Raw genomic sequence first — 24,364 nt, 5'->3', positions numbered from 1 at the left:
CATTCTATTATCGGATAAAATCGACTTCCAACCCAATGTTTCTATTTCTTTAGGGGATATAGGACTGTTTAGATTGTTAATCAGATCCTGGTGTTTATTTTTTATTTATTTATTTATTTTTTATTTCCTCAGGTTCTGTTGTTATGTCTCCCTTTTCATTTCTGATTTTGTTAGTTAGGATACCGTCCCTGTGCCCTCTAGTTAGTCTTGCTAAATCTTTATCTATCTTGTTAATTTTCTCAAAGAACCAGCTCCTGGTTTGGTTGATTCTTTGTATAGTTGTTTTTATTTCCATTTGGTTGATTTCAGCCCTGAGATTGATTATTTCCTGCCTTCTACTGCTCTTTGGTGAATTTGCTTACTTTTGTTTTAAAGCTTTTTAGGTGTGTTGTCAAGCTGCTAGTGTGTGCTCTCTCTAGTTTCTTTTTGAAGGCACTTAGAGCTCTAAGTTTTCTCTTAGGACTTCTTTCATTGTGTCCCATAAGTTTGGGTTTCTTGTGGCTTCATTTTCATTAAACTCCAAAAATTCTTTAATTTCATTTTTAGTTCTTCTTTGTCAAATAATCATAGAATAGAGTGTTGATCAGCTTCCATGAGTATGTAGTCTTTCTATTATTTATGTTGTTATTGAAGATCAGCCTTAGTCTCCTGTCATCTGATAGGATGCATGGAATTATTTCAATATTTTTGTAACTGTTGAGGCATGTTTGGTGACTGATTATATGGTCAATTTTGTAGAAAGTACCATGAGGTTCTGAGAAGAAGGTATATCCTTTTGTTTTAGGATAAAATGTTCCATAGATATCTGTTAAGTCCATTTGTTTCAAAACTTCTGTTAGTTTCACTGTGTCTTTGTTTAGTTTCTGTTTCCAGGATCTGTCTCTTGATGAGAGTGCAGTGTTGAAGTCTCCCACTATTATTTTGTGAGGTGTAACGTGTGCTTTGAGTTTTAACAAAGTTACTTTAATGAATATGGATGCTCTTACATTTGCAGCATAGTTGTTCAGAATTGAGAGTTCATCTTTGTAAACTTTACCTTTAATGAGTAAGAAGTGTTTCTCGTTATCTTTTTTGAGAACTTTAGATTGAAAGTCAATTTTAATCGATTTTAGAACGGTTACTGCAGATTGTTTATTCGGACTGTTTGCTTGGAAAATTGTTTTCTAGGCTTTTATTTTAAGGTAGTGTCTCTCTCTGCCCCTGATGTTGGTTTCCTGTACACAGCACAAAGTTGTGTCCTAATTATGTAACCAGTCTGTTAGTCTATGTCTTTTTATTGGGGAATTAAGTCCATTGATATTAAGAGATAATAAGGAAAAGTCATTTTTGCTTCCTGTTATTTTTGTTGTTAGAATTGGAATTCTGTTCATGTGGCTATCTTCTTTAGGTTTGTTAAAAGATTACTTTCTTGCTTTTTCTTGAGCTTAGTTTCCCTCTTTTTGTTGGACTTTTCCCTTTATTATCCTTAGAAGGGTTTGATTTGTGGGAAGATATTGTATAAATTTGGTTTTGTCATGGAATACCTTGGTTTTTCCATCTATAGTAATTCAGAGTTTTGGTGGGTATAGTAGCCTGGGTTGGCATTTGTGTTCTCTTAGGTTCTGTATGACATCTGCCCATGATCCTTTGTCTTTCATAGTCTCTGGGGAGAAGTCAGGTATAATTCTGATAGGTCTGCCTTTATATGTTACTTGACATTTTCCCTTACTGCTTTTAATATACTCTCTTTGTTTTTTACATTTGATATTTTAATTATTATGTGATGAGAGGAATTTCTTTTCTGGTCGAGTCTATTTGTAGTACTGTAGGCTTCTTGTATGTTCATGGTCATCTCTTTCTTTAGGTTGGTCTCCTCCCACATTTGATCCTGCCCCCACTTTTTTCCTCTTCCCCACTTCTTTTCCTCCCAAGTCACTCATACCTTCTATGTCCTATGATTATTTTGTTCTACCATCTAAATAGGACTGAAGCATGCACACTTTGATCTTCCTTCTTCTTGAGTTTGATATGGTCTGGAAGTTCTATTGTATGTATTCTGATCTTTTTTCCTAATATCCACTAATCAGTGAGTACATACCATGTGTGTTCTTTTGTGACTAGGTTACCTCACTCAGGATGATATTTTCTAATTCCATCCACTTGTTTGCAAATTTCATGCAGTCATCGTTTTAAATAGCCAAGTAGTAAACCATTGTGTAAATATACCACCTTTTCTGTTCCCAGTCCTCTGATGAGGAACATCTGGGTTGTTGGCAGCTTATAACTATTATAAATAAGGCTGCTATTAATATAGTAGAACATGTGTCCTTGTTATTTGTTGGAGCATCATTTGGGTATATGCCATGGAGTGGTATAGCTGGGTCCTCAGGTAGTAATATAACCAATTTATTGAGGAACCACCAGACTGATATCCACAGTGGTTGTACAAGCTTGCAAGATCACCCTCAATGGAGGAGTCTTCCTTCTTCTCCACATTCTCTCCAGCATCTGCTGCCACCTGAGTTTTTGATCTTAGCCATTATGACTTGTACGAGTTGGAGTCTCAGGGTCATTTTGATTTACATTTCCTTGATGACTAAGGCTGTTGAACATTTCTTTAGGTACTTCTCAGTCATTCAAGATTCCTCAGTTGAGAATTCTTTGTTTAGCTCTGTATCTAATTTTCAATAGGGTTGTTTGGTTCTATGAAGTCAAAGTTCCTGAGTTCTTTGTATATATTTGATATTAGCCTTGTATTGGATGCAGGATTGGTAAAGATGTTTTCATAATCTGTAGGTTGCTATTTTGTCCTGATGACAGAGTCTTTTTCCTTACAGAAGCTTTTCAATTTTATGAGATCCTGTTTGTCTATACTTGATCTTAAAGCCTGGGACATTGGTGATCTGTTCAGGAAAATTTCCACTGTGCCATGTGCTAGAGGCTTTCCCCATTTTCTTTTCTTTTAGTTTCAGTGTATCTGGTTTTATATGGAGGTTCTTGATCCACTTGTACTTGAATTTTGTACAAGGAGATAAAAATGGGTCAATTTGTATTCTTCTACATGCGGACCCCACTTAACCTAGCATCATTTGTTGAATATGCTGTCTTTTCTTCAAAGTATAGTTTTAGTTTCTTTGTCAAAGATCAAGTTACAATAGGTGCGTGGGTTCAATTCTATTCCATTGATCTACTTGTTTGTCTCTTTACCAATACGATGTAGTTTTTTTTTATCACTATGACTCTGTATTAGAACCTGAGGTCAAGGATGGTGATTCCCCCAGAAGTTGTCTTATTGTTGAGAATGCTTTTCACTATCCTGGGTTTTTTCTTGTTTCAAATGAATTTGAAATTTTCTCTATCTCTGTTAATAACTGAGTTGGAATGTTAATAACATTTACATTGAATTTATAAATTGCTTTTTGTAAGATGGTCAATTTTTTCTATGTTAATCCTGCTGATTCATGAGCATGGGAGATCTTTGGATCTTCTGAGGTTTTAATTTCTTTCTTCAAAGACTTGAAGTTACTGACCTACAGATCTTTCACTTGCTTGGCTAGAGTCACACCAAGATATTTTATTTTACTTGTGATTCATTTGACAGGTGTCTTTTCCTTAGTTTCTTTCTTATCCCATTTATCCTTATAAGTAGAGGAGGGCTAGTGAATTGTTTGAGATTTTTATATCTAGCCACTTTGCTGAAATTGTTTATCAGCTGAAGAAATTCTTTGCTGGAATTTTTGGGATCACTTAATTATACTATCATATCACCTGCAAATACTGATATCTTGACCTCTTCATTTGCAGTTTTTATCGCTTTACCAACTTTGGTTGTCACATGGCTCTGGCAATAACTTTGAGTACTATATTGAATAGATAGAGAGAAAGTGGGAAGCTTTGTTTAGACCCTGATTTAGTGGGATTCTTTCAATTTCTTTCCATTTAGTTTGATGGTGGCTACTGTTTTTCTGTATATTGCCTTTACTTCATTTAAATATGGGGCATAAATTCATGTTCATTCCAAGATTTTAAACATAAAAATGAATTTTGAAATTGCTTTGTAGCATTTTGTCAAATGCTTTTTCAGCATCTAATGATATGATAATTTGGGTTTTTTTAAATTTTTTTATATAGTGGATTATGTTGATGAATTTTCATATATTGAACTATCCCCGCATCCCTGAGATAAAGACTACTTGATCATTATGAAGGATCATTTTGATGTGTTCTTGGATTAGGTTTGTGAGAATTTTATTGAGTTTTTTGTTTGTTTGTTTGTTTGTTTTTTGTTTTTGTTTTTGTTTTTTGAGACAGGGTTTCTTTGTGTAGTCCTGGCTGTCCTGGAACTCACTCTGTAGACCAGGCTGGCCTTGAACTCAGATATCTGCCTGCCTCTGCCTCCCAAGTGCTGGGATTAAAGGTGTGTGCCACCACTGCCCAGCTTTATTGAGTATTTTTGCACCAATATTCATAAGGGAAATTAGCCTGAAGTTCTCTTTCTTTATTGGGTCATGTTGTGGTTTTGGTATCAGTGTAACTGTGGCTTAAAAGGATGAATTGGGTAGAGATCCGTGTGTTTCTATTTTGTGGAATGAAGAGTATTGGTATTAGTTCTTCTTTGTAGGTCTGAGAGAGTGGGGTTTTGAAGTCCCCCACTATTATTGTTGTGAAATTTAATGTGTACTTTGGGATTTAGGAAAGTTTCTTTTTTGAAAGTGGGTGCCCTAGCATTTGGGCCTAGATTCTCAGAATTGAGAGTTCATCATGGTAAATTGTTCCTTTGATGAGTATGAAACGTCCTTTTTCATCTCTTTTGATAATTTTTGGTTGAAAGTCTATTTTATCAGATATTAGAATGGCAAATCCAGCTTGTTTCTTGGGACCATTTGCTTTGAATTTTTTTCCAGCCTTTTACTTTGAGGTAGTATTTGTCTTTGTCACTGAGGTGTGTTTCCTGTATGCAGCAAAATGCTTGTTCCTGTTTGCATATCCAGTCTGTTATCTATGTCTTTTTATTAGGGAACTGAGTCCATTTATGTTAAGAGATATTAAGTACCATTTATTGTTGCTTCCTGCTATTTTTGTTGTTAGCAGTGGAATTGTTTATATGGCATTTTATTTTGGGTTTGTTTTAAAAGAATAATTTTTCACTTCTTCTTGGGTGTTGTTTCTGTCTTTCTGTTGGAGTTTTCCATATATTCTTTTTTGTAGGGCTGCATTTGTGGAAAGATATTGCTTAGATTTGATTTTGTCATGGAATATCTTTGTTTCAGCACCTTTGTTTATTGAGAGTTTTGTTTGGAATAGTAGCCTGGGCTGGCATTTCTGTTCTCTTAGGGTCTGTATGACATCTGTCCAGGATCTTCTGGCTTTTAGAGTATTTGTTGAGAAGTCTGGTATAATTCTGATAGGTCTGCCATTATAGGCTACTTGGCCTTTTTCTTTCACACCTTTTAATATTTTTTGTTCTGTTCATTTAATGTTTTGATTATTATTATAACAAGAAAATTTTCTTCTTTTGTCCAATTTATTTTGTTTTCTGTAGGCTTCTTGTACCTTTATGACCATCTCTTTCTTTAGGTTAGGCAAGTTTTCTTCTGTGATTTTTATGAAGATGTTTTCTAGCCCTTTGAGCTGGGATTCTTCAATTTTGTCTATTCCTATTATTTTTAGGTTTGATATTTTCATTGTGTCCTGAATTTCCTGGATATTTTGTATTAGAAGCTTTTTATACTTAGTATTTTCTTTGAATAATGTGTCAATATTTTCTATGGTACCTTCTATCCCTGAGAATATCTCTTTTAACTCTTATATTTTCTTGGTGATGCTTGTATCTGTAGCTCCTGATCTGTTTCCTAAATTGTCCATGGTTGCCCCCCTTTGACTTTATTTTTATTATTTCTATATCCATTTCTGATTCTTTGAATATTTTGTTCAATTTCTTCACCTGCTTCATTATATTTTTCTATTTTTCTTTAAGGGATTTATTTGTATCTTCCTTAAGGGCTTCTTCCTGTTTGCCTGTGTTTTTCTGTATTTCCTTAAGGGAGATTTATTTTTTCATCCTTGTTAAAGGGCTGTATCATCTTTATGAGATGCAATTTTAGGTCATTAGCTTGCTTTTCATGCGTGCTACAGTATCTTTTTAGTGGGAGAACTGGGTTCTGATGGTGCCAAATTTCACTGGGTTCTGTTCCTCATGATCTTTTGCTTGCCTCTGTCTATCTTGTTCTCTGCGGTTTTACCTGGCCTGGTGTCTCTGACTGGAGCTGGTCTTGTTGGAGGCAGGTAGAGCTGTTCTCCTTAGAGACAGGTAGGGTTCTAACTCATTAGGGTGGGCCTCTTATGTTTCTGGTTAGAGAAGGCCTCCTGTGTCCCTGGTTACTGCATTCCTTCTGGGAGACAGGCAGGCAGTGTCCTTACCTACTTTGGGCCTCCTGGGAGTCAAGCAGGCAGTGGAGTATGGGCGGGCATCAGGCTACTGATCTGGCCTGGGGAGAAAGCTGGCTGGAAGAAAGGTGGAGCATGGTGGGGAGGTTGTGTTGGTGTACAGTGGGGGAGGTGGGTACAGTGTCATCTGGGCCCATGATTGTCTTTGCTGGTATGTGTATTTGGCAGTGATATTCACCTGTGTCTGATTACTGCAGAGCTCCTGGGAAGCATGCAGGCTGTTAGTGTGGGTGTGTATCTTGTAGCTGATATACTTTATTTTTATGCATGATTAATCAAACAATATGCATGTGTGTGGCACCATGCTTGGGGAAATAAAGGGGGTGGAAGAGATAACCCATGTCCGGCCAGAGCTCCAGGGCTCTGGGCAAGCAGGTGCGGGCGACTGCTTCAAGCTCTCCATGCTGTCTGAGAGGGTGTATGAGTGTGGGAAACCATGTGGGTGTAGGAGAGGGAGTAGTCAAAGGTCTCTGCACCTCAAGGATGCCAGAGATGACAGGTTCTAGCTCTTGGGCATTGCAGGACATCACTGGAACCAAAGTGATTGCCCTAGGGGCAGCTCTGTCAGCCCTGGAGCTAACAGAAGAAGGGGGCAGGGGAAAGAGATGCTGGGTGTTTTCCACAAGGGTGAGAATCCTTGGTCTGTTCTGGTGGCTGGAAATGCTGAGAGGCCTTGCAGCAGGAGATTAGACATGGCTTTTTAGGGAAAGGCCTATTCCATTGTTCTAACACAGAGGGTCTTAATGAGCAGAAATTGTCCATGGTTTCAAGGCTATTATTGTAGAAAGGCAGAGAGAGGGAGAGGAATATTGAAGTAGAGGCCAGCAATGGCCACCTGGAGAGAGGGAGGGAAGGAAGGGGAGAGGGGAGGTGAGAGGAGAGAAACAAAGAAGTAAGCAAGAGCTTAAGAGAGAGAAGAGGAGCCAAACAGTCCCTTTTATTGTTGGCTGGGCTACCTTGCTGTTGACTGGTAAATGTGGGGAAGAGCATACCTGGCTATTGCCAGGTTAACTGTGGGGGTGGACTCTAGCCAGAAAACCAGGATCTTGGGACATTGTCTACTTGATTGATAGTCACTGGATTATGGAGTTGAGGACTCATGATGTCAGGCGCCTGTGTCTGGAAACATGGCTCACTGTTCTGTCCCTTGTAGAGTTTTCTACTGGGTCTTGGGAGTAAGCCTTGCTCGACCAGAACACAGACTGCCTTTCTTGGTCCCACATGCATGTATGTCTGTGTGACCTGTTGACCTGTAATCATTCATAATTTAGAAAGATAAGACTGGAAGATAGCTCAATTGGCAAAGAGGCTTCCTCTGAAGCAAAAAGAAGTCCTGAACCCTATTCCCCAAACCCATATAAAAAGCTGAGCAGGGTGCATCTTGTTTGTAATCCTGAATCAGAAGAGATAGAAACAGCAACACCCTTAGGATTTTGTAGCCTGCTCTTAGAGTTTGATTACTGAGCTTTGATCACTGAGTCATCCTGTGTCAAAGGAGATGGATGTTATATTCCAGAAGATGAGATCAGTGGTTTTATCATGTTCTCCACATGCATGATGACCACTCTCACACACCAGCATTAATATGAACATGGTTGTGTGAATGAGCATGCACACACACACACACACACACACACACACACATTAAAAGAAATCTATTCCTTTTCTGGCATTGGATATGGTAAGTACTCTATTACCCAGCTATATCTCTAAACTCCAAAAGACTCTTCTGCCTTCTGTTACATTTATTACAAAATAATCGATAATACTCATTACTATGTTTGAACTTCAAATTCTATTCCATGATTATGGATTTGCTATATGGTTTGAAATGAAAGATATGATTTATTTTACAGTTGGGTTATTTACATGTGTTCAAAAAAACAATTGAAATTGGTTTTAATTTATAAACCAACTTTGCTAGTTTTGTTACAAAAGTAGTAACTTTAAATTCATGGATGTGTATGGTTTCAATTTATTTATTTTTAAAAATAATTTATATTTTATTCAGGATATGTATCTCATTTTTGACTCTGATTTATTGATAACATTCTTGAAATTTAACCTGTAGTGAACTAATCTATAATGTCTAAAGTCACATCTTTTCTTTGTTCTCTTTTTGCCTTCCCTTATTGAATATACAGAGCCTAGAAAGATCAGGACTCTTTGTGTCTGCTTTTCCAAACAGGTGTTTTTGAGGATCACTATTGCTCATTGAGAAATGTCAACAGCTTTTCCCCGAAAGATTCTGTTCTTAATAATTGTTCAGTGTATAATACTGTGGTTGATTTTGCTCCAAGGGTTGACCGGTAGTTTTTTCATTTTATCTTCTTTGTTTCCTAAGGAACATTTCCTTTGAACCAATTTCTCTACCCTTAAGGACTACTGGGAGAGATAAACTTGAATAGGTCTCCTCAGTTAGTCTTTCAGGAAATCTTCAGAAAGCAAAATACAGTGCCTTGGGAACAATCTCTGCCCTGCTTCTTGCACAGGAAATGCTCAAGCTTGAAACTCTGCTGCCTGAAAACCTCTAGCCTTCAAAGAATTTGAGTCTATGCAAAGAGAAGGCAAAATACTGCAAAACCTCCTTTGATTAAACTACCCATTCCTCTTCAAGAATCACTTGGATGAACTAAGCATTGCAGAATTCTTTTAGATTGATTCAGATCAATTTTGTTAAGCCTAAAAATATTTCTAGGCGAAAACAAACCACAAATTTTTTATTGACATCATTGCTGTCTTGATACATATCATACAATGAGTAATTAGTTGTAAATTAGTGTATTATGATACTTGATGGAGAAATGGATATAAACTTTCTTTACAATTTGACTTTTTGATAATAGAAGAAATATTGAAGAATGGAATTGAAATGTCTTTAATTATTATAACATCATTTTTCATGAGACTTATGTGTTTACTTTAATATGTGTTCATATATTACACTGTAATTTGCTATAACAAATGTAATTTGCTTACTTGAGAAATCTATTTATAGTTAAGAATCAGAATTAAAGCCTATTGTGGGGGCACACACCTTTAATCTCAGCACTAGGGAGGCAGAAGCAGGCAGATTTCTGAGTTCCAGGCCAGCCTGGGCTACAGAGTGAGTTCCAGGACAGCCAGTACTACATAGAGAAACCCTGTCTAGAAAACAAACAAACAAACAAAAAAACAAGAAACAAAAAACAAAAAAAAGAAAGAATCAGAATTAAACATTTGATATTATAAGATGTTAGAAATTTGTGGATATTTTCTTTCTTTCTTTCTTTCTTTCTTTCTTTCTTTCTTTCTCTCTCTTTCTTCTTTCTTTCTTTCTTTCTTTCTATCTTTCTTTCTGTGTCTGAGTGTTTTCTCTGCATTTACAACTATGAATTATGATGAGCATGATGTACATTGAGGCCAGATTAGTTTTTGGATGCCTTTTTTCTGGAATTGTTAAAAGATATGAGTTGTCAGGGAAGTGTTGGATATTGAACCTGAAACCTCTGGAAATACATTCTGTGCTATTATCCACTGAATTATTTCTCTCACTTATTTTTGATGTGACACATGCAAAATTCATGAATAAATACTGACAACAGCTCTTCTGTAAAGAGTTATCTGCAGGATAACTAGGGAGATATCGCAGTAAGTAAAATGCCTGTGAAAGTATGAAGAATCACCAGCGTCCATATAATATCTCAACCTGGTGATGCCTTTCTACATTCTTAATGCTATAGGAACAAAGACTTTCATAACACAAGCTATTCACTTCAATGGGTAAACTCCAGGCTCACTCAGTGAGAGACTCTATCTCAAAAGTTAAGGTGGACATAGAATAGAACATGTTAGCTAGTGGACACAATGTTTACACACCAGAATGCCCTAATATGCATGCATATGTGCATGTACACACACACACACACACACACACACACACACACACACACCATATACCAGTCTTTTATACTAAGACAGGAACAAGCATAAAAAAAAAAAAAAAAAAAAAAAAAACTGGCCCTCATGAATAGTTAGCTGTGTTTCTTCTTTTTCTTTTTAAATTTTTTAATTTATTTTTGGTTTTTTGAGACAGGGTTTCTCTGTACAGCCATGGCTGTCCTGGAACTCACTTTGTAGACCAGGCTGGCCTCGAACTCAGAAATCTGCCTGCCTCTGCCTCCTGAGTGGTGGGATTAAAGCTGTGTGCCACCACACCTGGCAGCTGTGTTCCTATTTCAAACCCTAAGGGTGGGACATATAGTATGGTACTAAAGACCTGAACACTAACATGGACATTCTACAATTCTTTAAGCCCAGATCTCAAACTTACCATTTTATTTTATATTTTTATACACAGAAATCAAAGGCACAGAGTCATTTTGAGACATGTGAACAGATGTATAGTGAATATTAATATATGTGACAATTATATGATCCTAAGGAGACAAACAGGATGACCTATAAAAGCCTTGGGGAACTTGGCTCTATAGTATTAACCAAGCTGGTATTACATTTTCTAGGTAATTCTCGGAGCCATAAGAGTGAGCTTTTGAAGTCTTTTGAAATAGTAAATCAATATCTTCTTTCATATATTCTATAACAAGGTGCTTCATACATTTGAAAGTAATATCATTTCAATACCCAAAAAACCATGAAGCTACATGTGCACATCTGCGTTATAATACATTTGGAAAATTATTGTTTTGAAGCACTATCTCTGCAGTGTTAGATGCCAAATACCTGCACTTCATATTTTAGTTTGCCTTCCAGTTACCCTAGATTCCTCTCGGATACATCTCATCTTCATTGTGAAATTGATCAAGGAGAAGGAGTTAGAACATGGCAACAATTAAAGATAAGATAAATGGGTGATTCCCAAATAAGTTCTACCTATATTTGTGAAAATGGCATTATTAGCAACAGAAGATTATAACCTAGAAAAATAATGGGTATATTTATCTCTAGAATGCAGGAAGTACAAAAAGCATAATGACATCTCAATAATATGTAAGTCAATTGAAGCTAATCAAAAGAGAATTAAAAATACGTTACCATTCCTGTGGATGACTGAAGGGAAAATATAATTTTTTAAATAAGTTCAAATGGGTCTTCATTTATATTGAATTTAACTTTTAATACTTTAATATGATTACAGAACTCCTAACTTCACGTTGCCTCCTCCAAACACTAATGTGTATGAAAATTCAGCAGTAGTTGACATCACAATGCTGTGAGTATGCTAAGTGAATCAAACTTGAACATTTCTTTTATTGATTTATATAAATACACCATAATGAAACCAAAAATTGAAAAAAATTAGGATTTTTTAAAGTTAAAAACTACGAATACTAACAGATGTTACTTAGATAAATACATCTGTTTTGATGTACCTTAAACCATGCACACTCATTTACTGTTAAAACCATGTAGACTTTGTTTGACTCGTATAGTTCTCCTGATTAACTCTTGAAAAACAATATGCTGGCAAACTATGTAAGTCTAGCAACACACCAACACCAGGCAAGAGTGAAAAGTCCTTTTATTATTTCCTAGACTCAGAGTCTGAATGCATTTTTTTTCACATGTAGTAAGTGTTTTAGGGGCTGGAGAGGAGCAAGGACTATCTTGTGATTAACCACCTAGGAGATTTCTATCCCTATTGTTTACTGGTCTTATTGTGATAAGAAAATTTTTAATGTGACTCTGGAATTAGTTTTAGCAAAAGAAGAATATTTTAACAGAACTGTTTTTCTTCTTAATAATCCATTGAAAACATCTGTCATATCTCAGTCCAGATCTCCTACAGAAGACTCCTACTTTACTGGAGGCTATGCTCATATTAAAAACTCCATGAAAGATGCTTCCCACAATGTGCTAACTGTATTTATAGCTTGAAAAGATATTTTCATAGAAAAATTTTGTCTTCTTAATAATACATTGGAAAAAATCTTTCATATCTTACTTTATAACTCCTACTGAATATTCCTGCTTTTACTGGAGGCTTTGCCAGTATTAGGAAACCTATGTAAGCCAAAAACTACAACATGCTAACACTTTTTAAAGTTTTCCAAGCAGTCCTCATGAGCACCCCCTCTTCTTTGCTTCATATCCATCAAAACACAACTCTAGTAAAAGAGCCCTGCTTTGCCAGAAGCCAAGCAGGTAATGGAACAAATCAATAATATGACTCAAATGAACTTAACAGATGATTATAGAGCATTTGATCCAATCACAAAGAATATACCCCTTTGTAGCAGCTCATGGAACCTTTTACCAAAATTGATTGCATACTTAGAAACAAAGGAAGTGATCTGTGGGAGCCATCTTGGTTCCCAGATCCCACCAAGACTAGTCTGTGCAGGTGAGAGTGTGCAGAAACTAACAGCTCCTGGGACAGGCAGGAGTCACAGAATTTCTGAGGTAGACCTCCTTTTGGGATCCTGACATCCAGGCACCTTCCCTGCCAGAAGAGAGGTGTCTGCCCTGCCTTGGAGGGCTTTGCCTGAGCACCTGAGGGAGCCATCTTGGTTCCTGGATCCCACCAAGAGTAGTCTGCAAAAGTGAGAGTGTGGACTACAGAAGCTAACAGCTCTGAAACTGACCCTGTTTCAGGCCTTCATCTTCTGCCAAGAGGCAGGTCCGAATGCCAGATATCTGTGCACAATCCCTGCAAGAGGAGAGATTGCCTGCAGAGAGTGCTCTAACCACTGAAACTCAAGAGAGAGCTAGTCTCTCAAGACTGCTGGTAGAGGCTAAGGGAATCACGAAAGGAGCAAGTCTTAACCAGAGATAACTATAACAACTGACTCCAGAGATTACCAGATGGTGAAAGGCAGACTTAAGAATCTTACTAACAGAAACCAAGACCACTCACTATAATCAGAACCCAGCACTCCCACCTCAGCCAGTCCTGAGCAAGACAACAAACCTGGATTTAAAGGAATATCACATGATGATGTTAGAGGACACCAAGAAGGACTTTAATAACTCATTTAAAGAAATACAGGAGAACACTGCTAAAGAGTTGCAAGTCCTTTAAGAAAATCAGGAAAACACAACCAAACATGTAAAAGTCCTTAAAGAAAAACTGGAAAACACATCCAAACAGGTGATGGAAATGAGCAAAACCATACTAGATCTGAAAAGGGAAGTAGACATAATAAAGAAAACCCAAAGTGAGGCAACGCTGGAGATAGAAACCCTAGGAAAGAAATCTGGAACCATAGATGCGAGCATCAGCAACAGAACACAAGAGATGGAAGAGAGAATCTCAGGTGCAGAAGATTCCATAGAGAACATGTACACAACAATCAAAGAAAATGGAAAATGCAAAAAGATCCTAACTCAAAACATCCAGGAAATCCAGGACACAATGAGAAGACCAAACCTACTGATAATAGGAGTAAATGAGAATGAAGATTTTCAACTTAAAGAGCCAGCAAATATCTTCAAACTAATTATAGGAAAAAACTTCCCAAACCTAAAGAAAGAGATGCCCATGAACATACAAGAAGCTTACATAACTCCAAATAGACTGGACCAGAAAAGAAATTCCTCCCAACACATAATAATCAGAACAACAAATGCGCTAAATAAAGATAAAATATTAAAAGTAGTAAGGGAAAAAGGTCAAGTAACATATAAAGGCAGGCCTATCAGAATTACACAAGATTTTTCACCAGAGACTATGAAAGCCAGAAGATCCTGGACAGATGTTATAAAGACACTAAGGGAACACAATTACCAGCCCAGGCTACTAAACCCAGCCAAACTTTCAATTACCATAGATTGATAAACCAAAGTATTCTACCATAAAACCAAATTAACACATTATCTTTCCAGGAATCCAGCCCTTCAAAGGATAATAACAGGAAAAAAAATACAAGGACAGAAATCATGTCCTAAAACAAGCAAGAAATAATCCTTCAACAAACCTAAAAGAAGATAGCCACAAGAACAGAATGCCAACTTTAACAACAAAAATAAGTGAAGCAACAATCATTTTTCCTTAATATCTCTTAATATCAATTGAATCAATTCCCCGATAAAAATACATAGACTAAAAGACTGGCTACACAAACAGGACCCAACATTCTGCTGCTTACAGCAAACCCATCTCAGGGAAAAAGACAGACACTACCTCAGAATGAAAGGCTGGAAAACAATTTTCCAAGCAAATGGTCTAAAGAAACAACCTGGAGTAGCCATTCTAATATCTAATAAAATCTACTTCCAACCCAAAGTCTTCAAAAAAGTCAAGGAAGGGCACTTCACACTCATCAAATGTAAAGTTTTCCAAGAGGAATTCTCAGTTCTGAATATTGTGCTCCAACTACAAGGGTAGCCACATTCATTAAAGACACTTTAGTAAAGCTCAAAGCACACATTGCACCTCACACAATAATAGTGGGAGACTTCAACACACCACTTTTATCAATGGACAGATGATGGAAACAGAAACTAAACAAGGACACAGTGAAACTAACAGAAGTTATGAAACAAATGGATCTAACAGATATCTACTGAACATTTTATCCTAAAACAAAAGGATATACCTTCTTTTTTTAAAATAATTTTTATTACATATTTTCCTCAATTACATTTCCAATGCTATTCCAAAAGGTCCCAACCCCCCACTCCCCTATGCACCCATTCCCATTTTTTGGCCCTGGTGTTCCCCTGTACTGGGGCATATGAAGTTTGCCTGTTCAATGGGCCTCTCTTTCCAGTGATGGCCAACTAGGCCATCTTTTGATACATATGCAGCTAGAGTCAAGAGCTCCAGGGTACTGGTTAGTTCATAATGTTGCACCTACAGAGTTGCAGATTTCTTTAGCTCCTTGGATACTTTCTCTAGCTCCTCCCTTGGGGGCCCTGTGATCCATCCAATAGTTGACTGTGAGCATCCACTTCTGTGTTTGCTAGGCCCTGGCCTAGTCTCACAAGAGAGAGCTATATCATGGTCCTTGCAACAAATGCTTGCTAGTGTATGCAATGGTGTCATCATTTGGAGGCTAATTATGGGATGGATCCCTGGATATGGCGGTCTCTAGATGGTCCATCCTTTTGTCTCAGCTCCAAACTTTTTCTCTGTAACTCCTTCCATGGGTGATTGTTCCCAATTCTAAGAAGGGGCAAAGTGTCCACACTTTGGTCTTCCTTCTTCTTCAGTTTCATGTGTTTTGCAAATTGTACCTTATATCTCACTATACTAAGTTTCTGGGTTAATATCCAGTTATCAGTGAGTACATATTATGTGAGATCAGATCTTTTGTGATTGTGTTACCTCACTCAGGATGATGCTCTCCAGGTCCATCCATTTGCCTAGGAATTTCATAAATTCATTGTTTTTAATAGCAGAGTAGTACTCCTTTGTGAAAATGAACCGCATTTTCTGTATCAATCTTCTGTTGAGGGGCATCTGGGTTCTTTCCAGCTTCTGGCTATTATAAATAAGACTACTATGAACATAGTGGAGCATGTATCCTTCTTACCGGTTGGGACATCTTCTGAATATATGCCCAGGAGAGGTATTGCGGGATCCTCTGGTAGTACTATGTCCAATTTTCTGAGGAACTGCCAAACTGATTTCCAGAGTGGTTGTACAAGCTTGCAATCCCACCAACAATGGAGGAGTGTTCCTCTTTCTCCACATTCTCGCCAGCATCTGCTGTTACCTGAATTTTTTATCTTAGCCATTCTGACTGGTGTGAGATGGAATCTCAGGGTTGTTTTGATTTGCATTTCCCTGATGATTAAGGATGTTGAACATTTTTTCAGGTGCTTTTCAGCCATTCAGTATTCCTTGGGTGAGAATTCTTTGTTTAGCTCTGAGCCCCATCTTTTAATGGGGTTATTTGATTTTCTGGAGTCCAGCCTCTTGAATGCTTTATATATATTGGATATTAGTCCCCTATCTGATTAAAATAGGTAAAGATCTTTCCCAATCTGTTGGTGGTCTTTTTGTCTTATTGACTGTGTCTTTTGCCTTGCAGAAGCTTTGCAGTTTCCTTAGAAAAAGAACTATTCAAAGAATCAACCAAACAAGGATCTGGTTCTTTGAGAAAATCAACAAGATAGATAAACCCTTAGCCAGACTCACTAGAGGCCACAGGGACAGCATCCTAATTAACAAAATCAGAAATGAAAAGGGAGACATAAAAACAGATCCAGAGGAAATCCAAAAAATCCATCAGATCATTCTACAAAAGGCTATACTCAACAAAACTGGAGAACCTGGATGAAATAGACAAATTTCTATACAGATACCAGGTACCAAAGTTAAATCAGGATCAGGTTAATGATCTAAACAGTCCTATATCCCCTAAAGTAATAGAAGCAGTTATTAATAGTCTCCCAACCAAAAAAAAACCCAGGACCAGATGGGTTTAGTGCAAAGTTCTATTACACCGTCAAAGAATATCTAATTCCAGTTCTTCACAAACTATTCCACAAAATAAAAGCTGAAGATACTCTACTCAACACATTCTATAAAGCCAGAATTACTCTGATACCTAAATCACAGAAAGACCCAACAAAGATGGAGAAATTCAGACTAATTTCCCTTATGTATATCGATGTAAAAATACTCAATAATATTCCTGCTAAATGAATCCAAAAAGACATCAAAACAATCACCCATCCTGACAAAGTAGGTTTCATTCCAGGGATGCCGGGATGGTTTAATATATGGAAACCCATCAACGTAATCCATTATAAAAACAAACTCAAAGACAAAAACCACATAATCATCTCGTTAGATGTTGAGAAAGCATTTGACAAAATCCAACACCCATTCATGATAAAAGTCTTGGAAAGATCAGGAATTCAAGGCCCATACCTAAACATTATAAAAGCAATCTACAGCAAACCAGTAGCCAACATCAAAGTAAATGGTGAGAAGCTTGAAGCAATCCCACTAAAATCAGGGATTAAACTTGGCTGCCCAATTTCTCCCTACCTATTCAACATTGAACTTGAAGTCCTAGCCAGAGCAATTAGACAAAAAAAAAGGAGATCAAGGGGATACACATTGGAAAGGAAGAAGTCAAAATATCACTTTTAGCAGATGATATGATAGTATACATAAGTGACCCTAAAAATTCCACCAGAGAACTCCTAAACCTGATAAACAGGTTCAATGAAGTAACTGGATATAAAATTAACTCAAACAAGTCAATGACCTTTCTTTACACAAAGGATAAACAGGCTGCGAAAGAAATTATGGAAACAACACCCTTCTCAATAGTCACAAGTAATATAAAATACCTTGGTATGACTCTAACTAAGGAAGTGAAAGATCTGTATGATAAGAACTTCAAGTCTCTGAAGAAAGAAATTAAAGAAGATCTCAGGATTTGGAAAGATCTCCCATGCTCATGGATTGGCAGTATCAATGTAGTAAAAATGGCTATTTTGCCAAAAGCAATCTACAGATTCAATGCAATCCCCATCAAAATTCCAACTCAATTCTTCAACAAATTAGAAAGGGCAATCTCCAAATTCATCTGGAATAACAAAAAACCTAGGATAGCAAAAACTCGTCTGAATGATAAAGAACCTCTGGTGGAATCACCATGCCTGACTTAAAGCTGTACTACAGAGCAATTGTGGTAAAAAAAACTGCATGCCACTGGTATAATGACCGACAAGTAGACCAGTGGAATAGAATTGAAGACCCAGAAAGGAATCCACACACCTATGGTCACTTGATCTTTGAGAAGGGAGCCAAAACCATCCAGTGGAAGAAAGACAGCATTTTCAACAAACGGTGCTGGCACAACTGGCAGTTATCGTGTAGAAGAATGCAAATTGATCCATTCTTATCTCCTTGTAATAAGGTCAACTCTAAGTGGATTAAGGAACTCCACATAAAGCCAGAGATAGGGAAAGTTATAGAGGAGAAAGTGGGGAAAAGCCTCAAAGATATGGGCACAGGGGAAAAATTCCTGAGTAGAACAGCAATGGCTTGTGCTGTAAGATCAAGAATTGACAAATGGGACCTCGTAAAATTTCAAAGCTTCTGTAAGGCAAAAGACACCATCAATAAGACAAAAGGCCACCAACATATTGGGAAAGGATCTTTACCTATCCTAAATCAGATAGGGGACTAATATCCACTATATATAAAGAACTCAAGAAGGTGGACTCCAGAAAATCAAATAACCCCATAAAAAATGGGGCTCAGAACTGAACAAAGAATTCTTACCTGAGGAATACCGAATGGCAGAGAAGCACCTGAAAAAATGTTCAACATCCTTAATCATCAGGGAAATGCAAATCAAAACAACCCTGAGATTCCACCTCATACCAGTCAGAATGGCTAAGATCAAAAATTCAGGTGACAGCAGATGCTGGCAAGGATGTGGAGAAAGAGGAACACTCCTCCATTGTTGGTGGGATTGCAGGCTTGTACAACCACTCTGGAAATCAGTCTGGCGGTTCCTCAGAAAATTGGACATAGTACTACCAGAGGATCCCACAATACCTCTCCTGGGCATATATCCAGATGTTTCAACTTGTAATAAGGACACATGCTCCACTATGTTCATAGCAGCCTTACTTATAATAGCCAGAAGATGGAAAGAACCCAGATGCCCCTCAACAGAGGAATGGATACAGAAAATGCGGTTCATTTTCACAAAGGAGTACTACTCTGCTATTAAAAACAATGAATTTATGAAATTCCTAGGCAAATGGATGGACCTGGAGAGCATCATCCTGAGTGAGGTAACACAATCACAAAAGAACTCACATAATATGTACTCACTGATAAGTGGATATTAGTCTAGAAAATTATAATACCCAAGATATAAGATACAATTTGCTAAACACATGAAACTCAAAAAGAAACAAGACCAACGTGTGGATACTTTGGCCCTTCTTAAAATTGGGAACAAAACACCCATGGAAGGAGTTACAGAGACAAAGTTTGGAGCTGAGACAAAAGGATGGACCATCTAGAGACTGCCATTCTAGGGGATCCATTCCATAATCAGCTTCCAAATGCTGACACCATTGCATCCACTAGCAAGATTTTGCTGAAAGGACCCTGATATAGCTGTCTCTTCTGAGGCTATGCCAGGGCCTAGCAAACACAGAAGTGGATGCTCAAAGTCAACTATTGGATGGATCACAAGGCCCCCAATGGAGGAGCTAGAGAATGTACCCAAGGAGCTGGGGGTTCTGCATCCACATAGGTGGAACAACAATATTAACTAACCAGAACCCCCCGGAGCTTGTATCTCTAGCTGCATATGTATCAGAAGATATTTTAGCTGGCCATTAGTGGAAAGAGAGTTCCATTGGTAGTGCAAACTTTATATGTTTCAGTATAGGGGAACGCCAGGGCCAAGAAGTGGGAGTATGTTTTGTGGGGGGGAGTGGGTGTGGGAGGCTGTGGGGGACTTTTGGGATAGCATTGGAAATGTAAATGAAATAAATACCTAATTTTAAAACAGAAACAAAGGATGTTACAACAAATATGAGAAAATTCAAATCGTGTCTTGTATATTATTAGACGAGGGATGAAAACTGCATTTCAGAGAAAGCCTACAGACACATGGAAATTGGAAAACTTCCTACTGAATGATCTCCGTATCAAGACAGAATTAAGATAGAAATTAAAGACTTCCTAGAATTCAATAAAAATGAATGTATAATATATTCAAACTTACTGAACACAATGAAAGCAGTTATAAAAAAAAGTTCATAGCACAAGAGAAAAATGTTCATAGCATAGAGAAATACTATCAACTTAACAGCATACCTGAAAGCTCTAGAATGAAAAGAAGAAAATACACCAGTGAGGAGTAGATGACTGAAAATTATCAAATGGAAGAGTAAAATCAATACAATATAATCAGGGATAAAAATAAACAAGTTAGTGAAACAAAGAGGTTGTTCTTTAAGAAAGTCAACAATACAGACAAACTTTTATCCAATCTAGTTAAAAGTGTGTTCAATTTCTGCATCTAATGAGATGATCATATGGTTTTTGTATTCCAGAATACTAACCTTGCAGATCACATTTACTGATTTATGTGTGACTAGCCATTTACTGATTTGTGTATATTGAAACATCTTCGCAACTCTGGGATGAAGCCCACTTGATCATGATGGATAATCTTCCTCGTGTGTTCTTCTATTGTATTTGCAAGTATTTTATTGAGAAGACTTGCATCTACGATCATAAGGGAAAGTGGTCTGTAATTCTATTTGTTGGCTCTTTGTGTGCTTTATGTTTTAATAGTAATTGTAGTCTAATGAAAAGTAGTAGGGGTTATTTCTTCTATTTCTATTTTTAGAATAATTTGAGGAGTATTGACAATAATTCTTTGATAGTCTGATAGAATTGTCCACTAAACACACCTGGCCCTGTGCTTTGCCTTTTTGTGGCAGGTTTCTTTTTAATTATTGCTTTTATTTTACTATAGATTAAAAGTTTATTTAATTTGTAAATATGACCTTGATTTAACTTCATCAGGAAAATTATGATTTTCCAACTTCGGGGAGTATAGATTTTCACAATATGTCTTTAAGATACTGTGAGTTTACTTAGTGTCTGTTGTGATATTGCTCTATTTATGTATAATTTTATTAATTTATTTCTTCTCTCTCTGAATTTTAGCTAATTTTTTTAAGGGTTTGACAATATTACCAATGTTCTCAATGAACTAACTATTCGTTTCATTGATTCACTATAGTGTTTTTGTGTGTTTCTATTTTATTGATTTCAATTCACTTTAATTATTATTAGCCTTCCATTAATTGTTAGTTTTTGTTTTGGTATGTTGTTATTAATATGAGATTTTTTAAATTTTTTAAAAATTGAAAATAGGTTTCACATAATATATCCTAATTATAGTTTTACCTTTCTCTACTCTTCTCAGTTCCTTCCTACCTCCCTGCCCATGTAGATCCAAAGTTGATCTCTCTTTAGAAAACAAACAGGCTTCTACAGGATAATAATGAAATGTAATTAAATAAATAAAATGATATAATAAAATTAAATAAAAAAATTAACACATCTGAAATGGACAAACAGAAGAAAAAGATCTTGTAGTGGGTCTCCATTTGTCTCCATCCACTGCAAGAGAAATATTCTCTGGTGATGCAAGGCAGTTGGGATCTCTCCAATGTTTTTGTATAGTTACCTGGTGATATGGACTCTCCTATTAGAATAGCCAGCATTCTGTCCCATAAATTTGGATATATTGTGTTTTCATTTCCATTCAAATCTAAAAAGGTTTTAACTTGTGGCTTAATTTCTGTCTTGGTTTGTTTTTTCATTCAGAGGTGAGTGTTCCAATCTCAATGGGTTTGTAAATTTTCTGTTGTTTATGAATTATCAGTTTTAATACTTGGTGGTTGTATGGGTCACAGGGCATTCTTTCAATTTTCTCTTATCTGTTGAGTCAAGCTTAGTGCCCAGATATGTGGTTGGTTTTTAAGAAAGTTCCATGAAATATTGAGAAAAAGGCATATTCTTTTGTGTTTGGGTGAAATGTTCTATAAATATCTGTTAGGTCCACTTGATTTATGATGTCATTTAGACCATCTGCATTTCCTTGTTTAGTTCTTTCTTGGCTGAATTGTTTATTTGTGAGACTGGGGTATTGAAGTCACCCACTATTACAGTGTGAGGGTAAATATGTGATTTATGCTGTAGAAGTATTTTATTTATATACTTGTATATCCTTGTGTTTGTTGCAAAAATATATATTTGCAAGATCATCTTGATACATTTCTCACTTGATGAATATCTGTTGTCTTTGTCTATCTCTTCTGACCAGTTTTGGTCTGAAGTCTATGATGTTGCCTGAGTCCTCTTTCCTGCAACCCATTGAGCACAAATTCAATGGCTCAGGCTCCAGGAGCAGGTGAGCATGCAGCAGCAATCTTGTTTATTTATTCAGGGGAAGCACCCTTTAACCCTCCACTGAGTCCCAATGGTCCCAAGCAAGTTCCTCCTCCATGTGGTAGCTCCCAGAATGGCCATTTTTGTCTGTGTCACCAATTTCTAGGCTCTCAGGCAGGCTTCAGTTTGGCTCTCATGTGACAGATGCCTCTGCTGCTCAACCTCACTCACTGTTTACCAACCTTCATGAGGAAGTGGCCACCTCCCTGGCGGCGGGGCCTTTCTGTTCCTCGTATAGTCACTTAATTATTTCCTGTGTCCAGTTGCTTGAGATATCTTTTTCCAATTTTAATCCTGAGATGATATCTATCCTTGGTGGTAAGATGTGTTTCTTAGATGCAGCAGAAGTATGAATTCTGTTTTTTAATCCCAAGTTGTGCTTTTCTCTTTTTCTAGGGAAATTAAGACAGTTCATGTTGGGAGTTATGAATGAGCAGTATTTGTTGATTACTGCTGATTTGTTGATTAGTTGAGGGGGTTGTTTTTGTTCTTGTTTGGGTTTTTTTTTTTTTCTAATTTTTATGGTCAGTGATATTTCATTCCTTGTGTTTCCATGGGTGTGGTTAACTTCCTCAGGTTGATCATTCCCTTCTAGTACCTTTTGTAGAACTGAATTTATAGATAGGTACTGCTTAAACTACGTTTCATATTTCAGAGTTACCTTTCTCCATCTAGTGTAATAGAGATTTTTGCTGGATATAGTCCTCTGGGCTGGAATCTCTTTATTCTTATTATTAGTAGATTCAGTCTTTTTATAATGTCTCAGATATCCTTGGGTGATTGTGTTTGCGTGGTCATCTCCTCCTCCTCCTCCTCCTTCGTCTTCTCCTTTCTTCTTTCTTCTTTCTTCTTCTTCTTCTTCTTCTTCTTCTTCTTCTTCTTCTTCTTCTTCTTCTTCTTCTTCTTCTTCTTCTTCTTCTTCTCCTTCTCCTTCTCCTTCTCCTTCTTCTCCTTCTTCTCCTTCTTCTCCTTCTTCTTCTTCTTCTCCTTCTTCTCCTTCTTCTCCTTCTTCTTCTTCTTCTTCTTCTTCTTCTTCTTCTTCTTCTTCTTCTTCTTCTTCTTCTTCTTCTTCTTCTTCTCTTTCTATTCTTCTTTGTTTCCTTCTTGTTCTCTTTTAGATTTAGTTTCTTTTCTGTGGTCTTCATTTCTTCTATCTTGTATCCCCTGCCTGATTTTCTCTCTTCTATTTCCTGTACTCTTGCTAAGGCTTACCTTCTAAAGTTTTGTTTTACTTCCTAAGATTTGCATTTCCAAGTTTCCTGCAATTTTACTTTTCTTTAGTCATTCTATTATTTGATATATATATATATATATATATATATATATATATATATATATATATATATATATATATATATATTCCAGCCATTGCCCCGCTTACTGGTCTGCTGTTACTGGTCACAGTTCCTTATTCCAATCTTCTTCCTCCTTCCCTCACCCATCTTCAAGAGGATATCTGCCAACCCCACCCTCCCAGCCAGGTTTTCTCACTCCCTGGGGCCTCTAGTTATTCATAAGTTAGTCATATCTTCTCCCACTGAGACCAGACCAAGCAGTCCCCTGCTGTATATATGTTGAGGGCTTATGACCAGCTCATGTATGCTGTCTGGTTGGTGGCTCAGTGTCAGAGAGATCTCAGGGTTCTGTGTTAGTTGAGAATCTTGGTCTTCCTATGGGGTCACCCTGTCCATCAGTTTCTTTAAGCCTCTTCTTAATTCAACCACAGGGTCCAATGGTTGGGCAAAATATTTGTGTCTCCCTCAGACAGCTTCTTAATGGGCCTCTCAGAGAACAGCCATGCTAGGTTCATGTCTACAAGCACACCATAGCATCAGTAATAGTGTCAGGACTTGCAGTCCCCTTGAAATGGTTCCCAAGTTTGGCAGGTCATTGGGCTGCCTTTCTCACATTATCTTTTCCATTTTTGTCTCTGTAGACCTTTTAGACAGGAACATTCCTGGGTCAGTTTTTAGATGTTTACTTTCCTGTCTCAAACTCTTTTCAGCATTTCCTTCTAATTTTTTCTTGTGTTTTCAC

This window comes from Mus musculus, chromosome 4, assembly GCF_000001635.26.
Source record: "Mus musculus strain C57BL/6J chromosome 4, GRCm38.p6 C57BL/6J".
In the NCBI taxonomy this organism is placed as follows: domain Eukaryota; kingdom Metazoa; phylum Chordata; class Mammalia; order Rodentia; family Muridae; genus Mus; species Mus musculus.
This window is presented reverse-complemented; position numbering follows the sequence as displayed.